This window comes from Pituophis catenifer, unplaced genomic scaffold (genome assembly GCF_029215685.1).
Source record: "Pituophis catenifer annectens isolate HBS135680 unplaced genomic scaffold, rPitCat1.0.hap2 SCAF_361, whole genome shotgun sequence".
In the NCBI taxonomy this organism is placed as follows: domain Eukaryota; kingdom Metazoa; phylum Chordata; class Lepidosauria; order Squamata; family Colubridae; genus Pituophis; species Pituophis catenifer.
The window spans coordinates 15,707-32,531 of record NW_027257241.1 but is presented as its reverse complement, the minus strand read 5'-3'; the positions used below and the strand labels follow the sequence as shown (position 1 = coordinate 32,531).

Genomic DNA, 16,825 nt, shown 5'->3' with positions numbered 1-16,825 from the left:
AAACTGAAATAACTGCTAAACCTTCTGTAGGTTGGTCTCTTTTACCTTTCTAAAAGAAACAAGGAACACCTACCTATCCCTCTAATGTCATGACTGCCAAGTTCCTGCTAGAGCAGAGGTTCTCTTTGCCTCCCTCCCTCTCTCTCTCCCTCCCTCCCCCCCTCTTTCTCTCTATATATTATATTTTGCTGATAAAGAAATAAAGGGAGACTAGTATAGATCTGTTTCAAGCTATTTTGCTCTCATCAGCTAGCCATACCCTTACTTGGATTCGAACTGCCTAATATGCAGGCAGCACAAGTTCAAATCCGAGTAAGGGTATGGCTAGCTGATGAGAGCTAAATAGCTTGAAATAGATCTATACTAGTCTCCCTTTGTTTCTTTATAAGCGAAATGTAAATTTGGTATAAAATGGTTCATCATGAATGCGACTGCTTGAGGGCTCCTGGATTGGAGCTGAAAGGGAAGCAATATGCCAATTGCTTCGATAGAAAAACACACACACACACACGTGTGTGTGTGTGTGTGTGTGTGTGTGTGTGTGTGTGCGCGCAAGCAAAGGCACGAAGCCGAAGGCACCAGCCTGAGGATGACGGGTGGGACTTCATCGAAACGTCATCAAGATACTCTCAATCTTACACGGGAAAAGACCCGAATACGCCAAGACTTGCAGATAGATAGATAGATAGATAGATAGATAGATAGACAGACAGACAGACAGACAGACAGACAGACAGACATATACATATACATATACATATACATATACATATACATATACATATACATATACATATACATATATGCAAGTTTTGGTGTATTCGGGTCTTTTCCCGTGTAAGATTGAGAGTATCTTGGTGATGTTTCGACGAGGTCCCACTCGTCATCTTCAGGCTGGTGTCTTCGGCTTTGTGCTTGTGTGAGGAAAGCGTGACCAGAGCTGCCGTCTCTCTATAAATACTGGTGGGGAGCAAATACTGGTGGAGAACTGGCTCCCCACCAATATTTGCTCCCCACCAGTATTTATAGAGAGACGGCAGCTCCGATAATGCTTTCCTCGCACAAGCACGAAGCCGAAGACACCCATCTGAAGATGACGAGAGGGACCTTGTCAAAACATCGCCAAGATACTCTCAATCTTACATGGGAAAAGACCCGAATACACCAAAACTTGCATACCTCTACCTGTGAAAATCTACATATACATATACGTCTACACACACACACACACACACACACACACACACACACACACATCTTTAGCCAGGTTCTACCTACGTAAACCAAGATGTTATGCAGCCCTAGTTCAGTGAAATCACAATTCACTAATTTCTGGGCTTTTCCCCCCCCTCTTCTGGCAGCCAGCAGACCCTTTGCTGCCCATTGGGAGACTAAGATAGATCTGTTTTGGCCTTATAAGGCCTCATCAGTTAGCCACACCCTCATCTCATGTATCCTCCCTGTAAAGGTACAATATTTGTTTTTCTTTCTTTTTTGTAGGTTTTATGTGTGTTTCTCTTTAGCCAGGTTCTACCTACATAAACCAAGTTGTTATGCACCCTAGATGAGGGTGTGGCTAACTGATGAAGCCGTATAAGGCCGAAATAGAGAAAAAAAAAAGCCCAGAAACTAGTGAATTGTGATTTCACTGAACTAGGGCTGCATAACATCTTAGTTTACGTAGGTAGAACCTGGCTAAAGAGAAACACATAAAACCTACAAAAAGAAAGAAAAACAAATGTACCTTTTCAGGGAGGATACATGAGATGAGGGTGTGGCTAATTGATGAGGCCTCATAAGGCCGAAATAGATCTATCTTAGTCTCCCAATGGGCAGCAAAGGGTCTGCTGGCTGCCAGAAGAGAGAGGAAAAAAAAGCCCAGAAACTAGTGAATTGTGATTTCACTGAACTAGGGCTGCATAACATCTTGGTTTACGTAGGTAGAACCTGGCTAAAGAGAAACACACATAAAACCTACGAAAAAGAAAGAAAAACATATATATATTATATATACGTACATATATATATATACAGTTGCAAGAAAAAGTATGTGAACCCCTTGGGATTACGTGGAGTTTTGCATGAATTGGTCATAAAATGTGCTCTGAACTTCATCTAAATCACAACAATAGAAAAACACAGTCTGCTTAAAATAATACTACACAAACATTAGATGTTGCCATGGTTTAGTTGAACATAACATGTAAACATTCACAGTGCAGGGAGGAAAAAGTATGTGAACCTTTGAACTTAATAACTGCCAACCCTGGTTTGGCAGCAATAACGTCCTCAACCAAACGTTTCCTGTAGTTGCAGATCAGACCTGCACAACGATCTGGAGTAATTTTGGACCACTCCTCTTCACAAAACTCTTTCAGTGTAGCAATATTCTTGGGATGTCTGGTGTGAATCGCTCTCTTAAGGTCATGCCACAGCATTTCAATCGGGTTGAGGTCAGGACTCTGACTGGGCCACTCCAGAAGGCGTATTCTGTGCTGTTGAAGCCATTTTTTATTGAATTACTTGTAGGCTTTGGGACATTGTCCTGTTGCATCACCCATCCTCTGCAGAGCTTCAGTTGGCAGACAGATGGTCATACGTTTTCCTGCAAAATGTCTTGATAAACTCTGGAATTCATTTTCCCATCAATGACAACAATCCGTCCAGGCCCTGAGGCAGCAAAGCAGCCCCAAACCATGATGCTCCCTCCCCCATGTTTTACAGTGGGGATGAGGTTTTGATGTTGGTGTGCTGTGCCTTTTTTTCCCCACACATAGTGTTTTGTGTTCTTCCCAAACAACTCAATTTTGATTTCATCTGTCCACAGTATATTTTGCCAGTAGTGCTGTGGAACATCCAGGTGCTCTTTTGCAAACTTCAGACGTGCTACAATATTTTTTTTGGACAGCAATGGCTTCCTCCGTGGTGTCCTCCCATGTACTCCATTCTTGTTTAATGTTTTCCTTATTGTAGATAAGGAAAATGTAGATAACAAAAATGTTAGCATGTGCCAGAGATTTCTGTAGGTCTTTAGCTGACACTCTAGGATTCTTCTTTACCTCATGAAGCATTCTGCGCTGTGCTCTTGCAGTCATTTTTACAGGACGACCACGCCTAGGGAGAGTAGCAACAGTGCTAAACTTTCTCCATTTGTAAACAGTCTGTCTTACCGTGGACACATGAACATCAAAAGCTTTTGGAGATACTTTTGTAATCCTTTCCAGCTTCATGCAAGTCAACAATTCTTGATCGTAGGTCTTCTGAGAGCTCTTTTCTGCGAGGCATGGTTCACATCAGACAGTGCTTCTTGAAACCAGTAAACCAAAACAGGTGTGTGTTTTTAAAGGGCAGGACAGCTGTCAGCAACACATCCAATATCATCACACTGATTGGAGTCAAAGTTGGCTCACTCCTGGCTCCAATTAGCTCTTGGAGAAGTCATTAGGCTAGGGGCTCACATACTTTTTCCTCCCTGCACTGTGAATGTTTACATGTTATGTTCCATTAAACCATGGCAACATCTAATGTTTGTGTAGTATTATTTTAAGCAGACTGTGTTTTTCTATTGTTGTGACTTAGATGAAGTTCAGAGCACATTTTATGACCAATTCATGCAAAACTCCACGTAATCCCAAGGGGTTCACATACTTTTTCTTGCAATTGTATATGTTTTCTTTTCGTAGGTCTTTATGTGTATTTCTCTTTAGCTAGATTCTTCCTACGTAAACCAAGATTTTTATGCAGCCCTAGTTCAGTGAAATCCCAATCCACTAGTTTCTAGGCTTTTTTTCTTCCAGCAGCCAGCAAGCTCCCTGCTGCCCATTGGGAGACTAAGGAGACTAAGCTGGCTGCTGGCTAAAGAGAAATACATCCATCCATCCATCCATGCATACATACATGCATGCATGCATATATACACACATATACACACATATCCCTCTCTCTCTCTCTCTCCCCCCCCCCTCCCTCTCTTTCTCTCCCTCTTCTCTGTCGGCCACAGTCCAGGTGTGCTCAGAGGCACTCTTGCATAGCCTTATGCATACTATTCCTAGACATGCATCTGGGAATACCTTTAAACCCTGGGCAAACCTTTCTTTTCCAGTCTGTTATTTATTCAGCAGCAAACCTCCATTTCCATCCAAACCTAGTAGGAAACAGTTCTGCCTTGTTTTTGCACCTGCCATCTTTCTCTGAGAGCCTCTTAACAGCTCCAGGTTTTAAGTTCTTCAGTGCTAAATGAAAGGAATCTTGTGAACAATTGCAATTCTGCTTGGAAAATTCCAGGCACTCCTCTTGCAGGAGGCTTGTAATTTTATTTTACCTTCCTCCAAAACCTTCTGTCTCCTGTAATTCTAGCTCTGTCTGCTTTTGATGGCCTTCCTTATCCTCTGCCTCCCCTTCTCCCTCCAGATCCTGAATCCAACCATTTTGCAAAGAGCAGGCAATTTCCCCACCATCTGTTCTGGCAGAGTGGAGGAAAAAGCAGCTTTTTCTGTCTATTCCCCTCACCCCTGAGTTACAGATGCTGACTTCTTATATTACAGACTCTTTAAAAAAAAACAAAATCTGATTCTGGAATGCAAAATAGAGTTGTATACCTTTGCCTTCTTTATTTTTTCAGTCAGTTACACACTCCTTAAAAACAAAATTTCATACCACGTCTTGCATCTCGTAAACATTAGGATGCCGTATGCACTCCTTAGGAAATTTGCATATAAACAACTGGATAGATGTCACTCTCACTAAAGCCCTGAAGAAGAGATATCACCTTTCCCAATCTTACACCTGGCAGCTCTGTGGATTACAACCCCCATTGTGCTCGTTTCACATACCCTGTAAAAGATGGGAGGGAGGGAAAAGAAACAGAAAAATAGCTATGGATCGCCAGATATGTTGGGTCATATAAAAACACCAGCCCCTTCTTGGTTTTATCTGTTCATCTGCCTTAATTTTGTTTCTCTTTCAAAGCTGTTTCCCCTCAAAAGATGTAGGCTAAAGTGCCTAATTTTTTGGGGGGGGCAGTTGTGACATCGATAACATCCCCAGTTTTGGTGGCACAAGGTTTCTGAAAAGCAGAGGTGAAAATAGAAACATGGGATCCCAAAGATGCTTTTTTTCAAGAGGCAACTGGACTTTCTGGTTTTTCTTTGAAGATGTTTTGCTTCTCATCCAGGAAGTTTCTTCAGCTGAAAATGTTTCTTGGGTGAGAAGTGAAATGTCTTCAAAGAAATACCAGAAAGTCCAGTTGAAAAAAGCACCTTTGGGACAACCATGACTTGGATGACTGAGAATCTCCATAGACAGAAACTTGGGATCATCCCAAGTTCCACTCCTAAATAATTTCTCTGTCCCACAATCTCCCAATATTCTACCGACAAAATATAGTCACTTTGCCACCAAATTCCAGGGATTTTTAAAGAATGGAAATGGGAACAGTAAACTTCCTAGAAGATTACCAGCTCATTCCTACTCATAACAACCTCCAGCCCACCAAATAGGCCCGAATTAAACAAAAAAAGGCCAAAAAAAAGAGAGAGAGAGAAAACTAATTTACTCTAATGGTTAAAACACCAGCTACAAAACAAGAGATCCCGAGTTCTAGTCCAGCCTTAGCCATGAAAGCCAGCTGGGTAACTTTGAAGCCAGTCAGTGTCTCTCAGCCCAATCCACCTCACAGGACTGTTGTGAGAGGGGGAGGGAATAGGAGGAGGAAAGAGTATCGTGTGTGTTTGCCATTTGGAAGTTGTTTGTAAAAATAATAAAGGAGAACAAAACAAACACGTTGTAACCTTACAGAGGCATCACTATCTTTCTTCCTGTTTATCCTCCAGGATGTTCAGGGTGGGAGTTATGCTCCCCAATTTTGGGGAAATTGCTAACCCTAATAGAACTATAGATTTCCTCACCCCATTCCACCTAAGACTGGTCAGGACTATTTTAGCTCTTCCAATAACTGTTTAATGAAGCTCTCTTACTTGTCTGCTTTTCTCTGTTCCCACTCAAAGACTCCTACAAAAATGCTGTCCCTGTGAGATTGAAAGAGGAGGAAATCTCTCTGCTGCTTTACAGGATGTCTTTGGGGCTGGATCTAGAATTTTTTTAGCTCAGCCCCATCTGGCTGGCTGAGCTTCAACTGAACGTACTTGGAGATCTGTAAAGACAGAAGCCAGCTCCCATAAATGGAGAGGCCTTTTCAGACTGGAAAAAAATGAAACACCTAAATGTTTCGGGACTAGCATGTCACTCAGCTGGTGCCTGAAGTGCCAGTATCTGTTGACAGATTTCTAAGTTGTGAACAGTTGGTTTTACATCCAATTTTTGGCTTGCGTACTCTGACCCTGAAGCAGGAAGCTGAAATTTAGCTGAGAGAAACCTCAGTGTTTTAAAACAAGACTGACTTTCTGAAGGTTCTATAAATTGCAAATATTCACAAATTTAGATGTTTGGCGCTGCTCTTCTCTTCTCTTTGGGCTTGCAGGTGTAAGGGAGTTTTCTTTCTTATCCTCATTGGATCACTGTGCCACTTGCTCAAAATCTCACCGTCGTGTGTAATTCGTTGCAAATTTTAGAAGGTCCTAATTTTTTTTTATTAAATATATCTTGCTTGTTCTGATGCTGTCTGTCCTCCAGGAAAGGTTTTCCCATCTTTTTTCCTTGTTGAAATCTAAGAAAAGCTTGCATGAAGAGCTCATGAACAGTCTAAAGCAGGGGTCCCCAACCAGAAGCATGCCAGAAACTGGGCCATGCAAACAAGTGAAGCCCCATCCGCGGGATGCAGGCAACATGCAAAACCACGTTCCCTCCGGTCCACAGAAAAACCTCTCCACGGAACTGATCCCTGGTGCCCAAAAAGTTGGGGGCTGGTAGTCTGAGGTAAAACTTGCAGTTCAGGAGGATTTGAACTGAGGTCAGTGCGTGGTCCAGAAGGTGAGCAAGCTTTGGCCATATTTTTCTAGTTGAGGTCCATATGGCAACAGTGGTAGGTGTAATTAGACGAAAATGAAAATATCCCACGGACACAGGCTAATGTAGTTGCTGTTTCTGCACTACAGGTGACAGTCCTTGACTTAAAACATTGTTAAGCCTGCAGCTATGGTGGTAAGGCCTGCTGGTTGTTAAGCAGCACATCAAGTGACCACAATCTGTTTTGCAACCTTTTTTGCAGGGACTGTTAAACCAATGCAGCTGTTGTTAAATGAACGAGGTGGTCATATAATGAATCTGTTGTTTGTGATGGGCATTTTTTTGCCAGAAACCAAAAATAAATACTGGTTTCTGACAAAAACATAAAACACAGTCATGTGACAGCTGGTGCTGAGCACCCTAAATGTGGTCATGTGACTGCAAAGATGCAGCTGTTGAAAACTTCAAATCTCGGTCATAAATACCTTTTTTGAGGTTTGTGGTAACTTTGATTGCTAAGCAACCCATCATAAGTTGAGGACTTCCTCCCAGTACAACAGTTTAGGGACTGATTGAAGTGACAACGGCACCGGAAAAAGAGACATATGGCCGTTTTTCACATTTACGACCGTTGCATCATCCCCAGGGTCACTTGATCAAAATTCAGAGCCTTGTCAATTGACTCATGATTTATGACGGTCACACTGTCCCGGGGTTATGTGATCCCCTTTTGTGATCTTCTAACAAGCAAAATCAATGGGGAAGCCAGATTCACTTAACAACTGCAGTGATTCACTTAACAACAGTGACAAGAAAAGCTGTAAGATGGGGCAAAATTCACGTAACATGTCTCAGTAACAGAAATTTTGGACTCGGTGGTGATTGTAAGATGAGGACTACCTATATAATTTCCCTCTATTATCTGGTTATTTTGTCACTGAAGGAAAGCAACTGAGTACAGGGACAAACATTCAACGATTCAAACATTCTGGAAAGACCACACAAATTAATTGGGGAGGCTAGATGCCACCCCCACCTGTCCCTCTCTCACCTTTATCTGTAAACCACAAAAAGAGACAATTTGTAAAGGTGATGGATCATTGTTGTGTATTTCAGGCAGCATCCTCTGGAAAGATGGCTGAAGCAGAAGAAGGAGAGGTTGGCGTGGAAGTGAAGCTAGAAGAGGAGGAAGAAGATGAAGAGCCTGGCTACATCCAAACTGGGCGGCGGTACAGGTGCCTGACCTGTAGCAAGACTTTCCCTAGCGTGCCACGGGTGTTGCGTCATTTAAAGTCCCACGTGGCTGGTACTGTGGATGGTGTAGCTGCCAAACTCGCTTGTCCTAATTGTAGGAAAGAGTTTCCTGACCGGGCTCAACTTCGCAAGCACCAGCTCAGCCACCAAACAGAGCGCCCGTACCAATGCCAGCTTTGTGCCAAGTCTTACAAAACCGCCCCCGAGCTGCGGAACCACGGGCGTAGCCACAGTGGCGAGAAACCCTTCGTTTGCCACGAGTGCGGCAAAGCATTCATGCAGCCCGTTTGCCTGCGAGTCCACATGGCCCGGCACACCGGAGACCTGCCCTTCCGCTGCCAGCAGTGCCACAAGGGCTACGGCACTCTTTCCAAGCTGAAGATCCACCAGCGTTCTCATACAGGCGAGAAGCCATACTCCTGCGGTGAATGCAGCAAGCGCTTCGCCGACCCCTCGGTGTTCCGGAAGCACCGCCGGACCCACGCTGGTCTCCGCCCCTACCAGTGTGAGGTGTGCCGCAAGACATATGCTGAGTTGAAGGATCTCAAGAATCACGAGCGCTCCCACACAGGCGAACGCCCCTTCTTGTGTCAGGATTGTGGAAAGGCCTTTTCCCGTTCCTCATCGCTGGCCTGCCACCAGCGCATCCATGCGGCCCACAAGCCCTACCGTTGCAACCTCTGTGGGAAAGGCTTCACCCAGCTGTCCTCCTTCCAGAGCCACCAGAGGACCCACTCTGGCGAGAAGCCTTTTCTCTGCCCGCAGTGCGGACGCATGTTCAGCGACCCCTCCAGCTTCCGCAGACATCAGAGAGCCCACCAGGGCCTCAAGCCCTACGCCTGCGACAAGTGTGGGAAGGCTTTCCGCCAACCAGCCGATCTGGCCATGCACCAGCGCATCCACACCGGCGAGAGGCCCCACAAGTGCTCGCAGTGTGACAAGAGCTTCGTGGCTTCATGGGACCTCAAGCGCCATCTGCTGGTGCACTCCGGCCAGCGCCCTCACCAATGCGGGGAGTGTGGCAAGAGCTTTGCTGAGCGGGCCAGCCTGACCAAACACTACCGTGTTCACTCAGGCGAGCGGCCATTCAAGTGTGGCCGCTGCGGCAAAGCCTTTGTGGTGTCGTCCAGCCTCCGGAAGCACGAACGCACCCACAGCAATGAGAACAGCGAGGATAAGGCCACCCCCGCAGGCAACCAGGACCCAATCCTCAGTGACCCATCAGCCATTGTGGTTGCCACCGTGGTGCCCGCCTGTGGGGAGTGTGGGGAGGTCTTTGCCTCAACTCAGGAACTACGGCGCCACGAACGCCTGCTGCATCCTGGCCTGCGCCCATTTACATGTCGAGAATGCGGCAAAGGCTTCTCAGATCGGGCTGGCCTGCGTAAACATGAGCGAATCCACTCAGGAGTCCGTCCCCATGCCTGTCCCCACTGCTCTAAAGCCTTCCTGGGTGCCTCAGACCTACGCAAGCACCTCAAGACCCATGTGGCTCTAGAGAACAGGAGCACCGAGGATACCATGGTGACTGCCACCATCATGACCTACGAATCCCTCCTTCCTGCTCATCTCCATCCCCATGACGACGGGACAGAAACTGACAAGGACTCTCCCTCAGACTGCCTGCCTGACCCCCTCACGGAACCCTCGTAAGCTCCGCCTCCCTCCCGCCTTTGCCCTGCCTGCGATTGGACGAAAAGAAGCCAGCTCAGTTGCTTAAAAGCTCTTTGTGTACTTTGATGATTGCCCAGTCTTGCCATGTGGATGTTATGTGGACCGCACTCTTTCAGGGCCCTCCTGTCCAGCATGGCTCTCCAGCATTTCTTTCCAAGTAGGGCTTGATGTGCTTCATCATTGGCTGTGTGTGGCTGCCTTTCCTCCCACTCTCCATTGTTGCCCACACCAGTTGTTCAGTTGCCTGCCTGGTGGGGAATTAAATGTGCCTGGCGTGTGTGTGTGTGTGTGTGTGTGTGTGTGTGTGTGTGTGTGTGAGAGAGAGAGAGAGAGAGAGAGAGAGAGAGAGAGAGAGAGAGAGGAACCAGACTCAATGCTTTTGAAACTTTGGCCAGCAAAAGGAGCCTGACATTTTGTGAGATTGCACATGTCTGCGTGTGGGGAGTTGTGTTTTTATTGTTTGCAGGGTGATGCACATTCATTTTATGAGATGTTTCTGCAACCATTGTGAACTGTTGTTGTGTTTTTTTTTTTTTTAAAGAAAACGAAAATAAGCTCCAGGACTTTTTTAAGAGCAAGAAGAATTAAATTGAGAAAATTTAAGGGAGGAAGCAAAGAACAATGATCTTTTCTTCCTGGAGAGTTTTATAAATTATCCGAGGATTTCCTTGCTTGTAAGAAAAGATTAAAATAAATGGCTTGCTTTTTTTTTAAAAGGGGAAAATTGAGTTGGATTGCATGTGGGAGGTGCAAAATTTTTAGTGTGGGGGACACAATCCTTATATTATCCTTATCTCACCTATAGAAATTTATATTGCTTATTGAATTTTATTTCAAGTTTTATTTTATTCCTGTATTTATTATATCTATTTACCATTGCTATCAAAAGCCTCTCAGCAATAAAGAGTTTTTGACTGCCGAGGAAAAGGTTTGAAAATCTTCCTGTTTTCCTTTCTTCTCCCACTACACTTCCAAGAAAAAAAAAACACCTCACAGTCTTGGTCCTTCTACCAACTATTTATGTCCATGAAGCCTCTGAACTCTGATTGGTTGGCTGCTGTGATGTCACTGAAGGTTCACTTACTTAGGGAGCAAAGCAGCTCATTCACATCTTTTCTGAGTATATTTATTAGTGGGATAATACTAATATTATCCCACCCTTAGGATTCTCAGGAAGAGATTCTGAGAGACAAAGAAATTAAAAAACAGAATGGTGCAATGAAGAGGACCAGGAGAAGGGGGCAATGTGTAGGCCAGATCAGTGGTGGGTTGCTACCGGTTTGCTCCGATTAGGCAAACTGGTAGCGGTGTCGGTGGCATGAGGCTCAATCCACGCACCCCGGACATGTCTGCACATGCGCAGAAGTGTTACACACATGCGCGCTAACAAACGAACCAGTAGCGAACAAAATTGAAACCCACTACTGGGCCAGATGTTAGGAATTGGGGCAGTGATGGAATTCAAATTTTTTTACTGCCGGTTCTGTGGGCATGGCTTGGTGGACGTGGTATGGCTTGGTGACCGTGGCAGGGGAAGGATACTGCAAAATCGCCATTTTCACCCCACTCCATGGGAAAGATACTGCAAAATCTCCATTCCCTCCCCGCTCTGGGGCCAACCAGAGGTGGTATTTTCCAGTTCTCTGAACTACTCAAAATTTCCACTACCGGTTGTTCAGAATAGCACCCCTGAATTGGGGACTTTCCAGGTGTGGTTGAATCATAGCTTCCATCACCAGCAGCCATGCTAATTGTGGCTATGAAAAGCCAGAAGGAGAAGGAAAAAAAGGGGAAAATGAAATCAAGGAAAGATGAATCCTCTTATTGGCCCAGAAGACAATCATCTTCCAAAGAGAGTCTTCTCAAAAAGGGGTTCTTCAGAGATATCTTTGATTTCAACTCTGATCAGAAGAGTTGTTGGAGGATTTCTGGTTGGGAGGTGTCCATATATGTCCAACTGTGGGGAAAAGTTATGTAGAAGATGGGATAGGTCAGGGGTCAGCAACCTGTGGCTCTCTCACCCCTCTGCTGCGGATCCCTGTCACTCAAAACATGCATCACAACCGCCAATCTGCGACACCCACTGGCACACAATTTATTGAGCTTTTCAACCCCCGGTAGCCAACTATGGATAAATCCAAGAAAAGAAAAGTTTCAGAAGAAAACAATGTTTAATTTATCTACATATGCTAGTTCTGTGGCCACTCAAGAAATAGTCAGGCACAGGAAGGGTTTTGTGGCTCCCGGTGTTTTCTTTTCTGTGGGAAACAGGTCCAAATGGCTCTTCGCGTGTTTAAGGTTGCAGACTCCTGGGCTAGGTAGTCCAGTATAAAATGTGAGAATCAGCAATTGATTGACCGAAGGAGGAACCAAGCGGAAAAGCTAGATGGGCAAAAGGTAAGGAAACAAAACCAGAATGGATGAACACTCATGGGGGTAGCTAGGCAAGTAAGGAAGTGTCTGCAAGCAAATAACCAAGCTCACTACTGAGGTGTCCACAGGTCAGCCTTGAGCTACAAATATTTCTCTTAACTGACATACAGGCAGGAAGGAATGGGTGGGTATCTTAGATGGAGTTCCAGTAACTTTGACTGGGACATCCTGTTTTAGTGTCATTTTGTCATGGCAACATCAAAACCTGACAGTCCTGCAGGGAATGGCTGAAGGAAGACGGGGTACTCAGACATATCTGTGGCAAGTGGGGGATCCCTTACTCCTGGCCCAGTCTTCAACAGCTTGGAATAAGCATTTACAGTCTTGTCATTTAAAGGGCACTGGGTTGAATTGGCATCTTCAAAGGGTTGGTTGTCAGTTGAATGGACTTCAACTCCCAGAATTCTCAGCAATGATCTTTCTGGCTGGAGGTTTCTGGGTGTTCACAAATCCAGAGGGCAGGGCACCCTATTGGGGAAGGTTACCATTTCTGCTTCCATTTTTTCTTAAAAGGGGCCAGATATCACGCTTGTAATTGCCACATAAGGAATGATAGGAAAACTAACCAAGAGGGAAGCTGGGTTTTTTTTTGTGGATGTTGGCATTAAGAGCTGTTCCAGCCTATTAGGCTTTTATTCCTCTTATGTTCAGACTATATTAATCAGGAGTGTCCAACTTTGGCAACTTTTAAGATTTGTGGACTTCAACTCTCAGAATTCCCTAGCCAGCATATTTAGGGGCCTGGAGGCTAAAAGATGAAGAATGGTTGCAGGAATTGGGTGTGTCTAGTCTAGTGAAAAGAAGGACTATGGTGATATGATAGCAGTGTTCCAATATTTGGGGGGCTGCCACAAAGAAGAAGGGGTCAAACTATTTTCCAAAGCACCAGAAGGCAAGGCAAGAAACAACAGATGGAAACTAATCAAGGAGAGAAGCAACCTAGAACTAAGGGTCCCAAAGGTGCTTTTCTCAAGAGGCAACTGGACTTTCTGGTTTTTCTTTGAAGATGAGAAGCTGTGAGAAGCGAAACGTCTTCAAAGAAAAACCAGAAAGTACAGTTGCCTCTTGAGAAAAGCATCTTTGGGATCATCATGGCCTGGATGACTGAGAATCTCCATAGACATCTAAAATTAAGGAGAAACTTCCTTACAGGGAGAGCAATTAAGCAGTGGAACAGCTTGCCTTCAAAAGTTGTGGATGCTCCATCACTGGAGGCTTTTAAGACCGGACAGTCACTTGTCTGGAATAGTGTAGGGGACTGGACTAGAGGACCTCAAAGATCCCTTCCAACTATTAACTGTTATTCTATTAAATCTTTAAGGTCACCAAGGTAGGACATCCCTGATACAAACCATGACAGCTTCTTCCTCAATGGTTTTCATTAGTCACCTCTATCTCTACTGTATTCGAAATAAGAATGTGAGAATCAATCCCACAGTTACCCTTCCTGAAACTTGGTGGCCACTGATGTCAAAAGAATAAACCACTGAAAGGCTGCACACATGACTTTGCAGAAAAGCTTGGTCAATAACCTGCAGATCACAATTTGATTTCATGACACACAGCCCTCTAATCGTGACCACAGCCCACACTTAAATTGGCCACTATCCAGATGTCACCTACACAAGCCTTGGATCCAAAGTCTGCTTCTGAAAACACAAAATGGTGGCTATTCTAGGATCGGTTAACCTAGAAAGCATTTAAATTGGATTAAGGAAGCCATGTGTAAATGTGCCAGGGCAGGTTAGGCAAAAGGGAGGCACGGGAATGGCCCTTAATGATGTTTTTATCCTAAGATGTGCAAACAACCAAAGTATCATCATGAGTGACTCTAGAGAACCAGTGTGGTGAGAGTCAGTGTGAGAGTCAGTGTGGTGTATTAGGTAGTACTTGTCTTACAGCCATAATTGAGTCCAAACTTTCCGTTGGTAAATGAGACAGTAGTTAAGTGAGTTTTGCCCCATTTTACAATATTTCTTGTTAAGGGAGTCACTGCAATTGTTCAGTTAGTAACGGGTGGGCTGCTGGGGGTTCGCAGGAGTTCAGGAGAATCTCTAGCTAAGATTCTGTTCAGTTCTGAGAACCCCAAATCCGACTCCTGGATGGTCCCGCACACCCTGCCCCATTCCTCCTAGGAGTCCCCACATGGTCCGTTTTGGATGCAGGTAAGTGCAGGGTGTGCGTGGAGGCTCAGGGAGGACAAAAAACAGGCCTACTGGAAGTTTGGGAAGGTCGGAAATGGGCCCACCTCTAACCTCCTACGGAGCCTGGGGAGGCCATTTTCTCCTATTGCATCTTTAAACCTTTCCTGACGGTGGAATAGTCCAGTGGGCAAAAATGGGGAAAATGAATTCTCTGCATTGTCATAAGCCAGCTTTGATTAAAATAGCTTGGATAAAATTTTGATTGCATCAAGAGGAGAACAGATATTAAAGTATATGAACTCCAGGAACCAAAGTCCATTTAGCCAAATAGCCATGATCATGGGATAGTCTGCATCCTCTCGGCCTACTTACAAGGTTTCTGTGAAGATATAGAACAGGGAGCCAGAAGGATGTGCTTTGAAGAAAGATAAGATAACCCAAGAAAGCCATTTTAATGAGGCTGGAAGTGTGAATTTTGTTGCTCTTCCCACAAGTATTTAAAGTAATAAAAGCTTCCATATTGTGTGAAGGTGGATAAGAGTTTATATCTCAGAATTGCACCTATTGTTCGTATTTTGTTCTTCAATAACTGAGTCATCACTTCACTGGGAAATTGATTTTAAAATCATGGTAGAATATGTTCATGTATGCAAACATATTTACACAACTAAAGGGGTAAAAAAGAACACACCTTACTCCAGGTACAACTGAGTCTATCAATCAATCCATCCATCCACCCATATCTATCTATCTATCTATCTATCTATCTATCTATCTATCTATCTATCTACTTACCTATATATCTATCATCTATCTATCTATCTACCTACCTATCTATCATCTATCTATCTATCTATCTATCTATCTATCTATCTATCTATCTATGATCTATCTATTTATCTATCTATGCTCATCCATCCACCTCTATCTATCTATCTATCTATCTATCTATCTATCTATCTATCTATGATCTATCTATCTATCTATCTATCTATCTATCTATCTATCTATCATCCATCCATCTGTCTATCTATGATCTATCTATCTATCTATCTATGATCGATCGATCGATCTATTTATCATCCATCCGTCTATCTATCTATGATCTATCTATCTATCTATCTATCTATCTATCTATCTATCTATCTATCACCCATCTATTATCTATCTATCATCTAATCAATCAATCTCAATCTAACTAACCAGCTATCTCTAATGTTTCTGCGATCAGACTGGTCTGGAAGAAAAATGGAGGAATTGGATCAGATAGATCAGTGGTTCTCAACCTTCCTAATGCCGCGACCCTTTAATACAGTTCCTGTATTATGTTGTGGTGACCCCCAACCAGGGGTGGGTTCTAAATTTCTTTTACTACCGGTTCTGTGTGTGTGGCTTATTTTGTGGGTGTGGCTTGGAGGTCATGTGACCGAGTGGGCGTGGTTAACTGGTCATGTGACCGGGTGGCCATGGCTATGTGTATAGGGACTACTCAGAGGGCTGAAAAAAAGTCATTTCTGACAGGTCCTCGCACTTTTGACTGGTCCTCACACTTATGACCATCCTCACATTTATGCCTGTGCAGCATTCTTAACAACCATGTCACTCATTTCACAACTGCTTCTCTTCAACATGGTATAAGATAGGGCAAAAAACGTAAAATGTGAGGACAGTCGTAAATTCGAGGACTGGTCAAAAGTGCGAGGACCAGTCAAAAATAACTTTTTCAGCCCTCTGAGTAGTCCATATGCATAAAAGGATACAGCAATAGAGAGGGATGAAGGAAGGGAAGGGAAATTAGAATAGGAGTGAAGGTAAGAGAGGGAGGAAGAGAGGAGGAGAAGGAGAAAGAGGAAGTAGGGAGAAGAAGAAGAGGGGGGGAAGAGAAAGTAAGCAAGAAAGAAAAGACAAAGGTGGTAGGTTTGAGGAGAAAGATTGCTGTACAATAAAAAAGATGAAAGGGAAGAAAGCCAACCCCAAACAAATATAAAGATATTAAGATAAAGAATGAATTGTTAAACTTTAAAGAATAAAAGAGAACAAATAGCAATAAATAGCAATAATTAGAAACACACATACAAACATACAACATATTTTCTTTGAACAGAGTATTTGGCCGGTCCACAAATTTAAACAGTTGTAGGAGGTTAGCAGCCACCCCTTTCCTAGAAGAATGAAATATTTTGGGAAATATTAAAAAGGCAGAATATTATATTTCCCTGGATGAGAAATGGAGAAGCATATTTTACAGACAAAGCAGCTCCCACCTTCCTGCCCCCCACCCTTTGTTAATGGGCCAGAGGCAGAAAGTCAATCCTTTGTCAAAGGACATTTGCAACACAATAGCAACAGAAACTAACACAATGGGCCCCATCAAGCCATGTGATCCTGTCCACTATTAAAACATCTTTCCAAACAGT

General features: G+C 44.0%; 1 pseudogene; it reads left to right on the top strand.

The window, feature by feature from the left end:
• The first annotated feature begins 6,630 nt into the window (after positions 1–6,630).
• LOC139326930 (zinc finger protein 668-like) lies at positions 6,631–10,364 on the top strand (annotated as a pseudogene).
• The last annotated feature ends 6,461 nt before the right edge of the window (positions 10,365–16,825 follow it).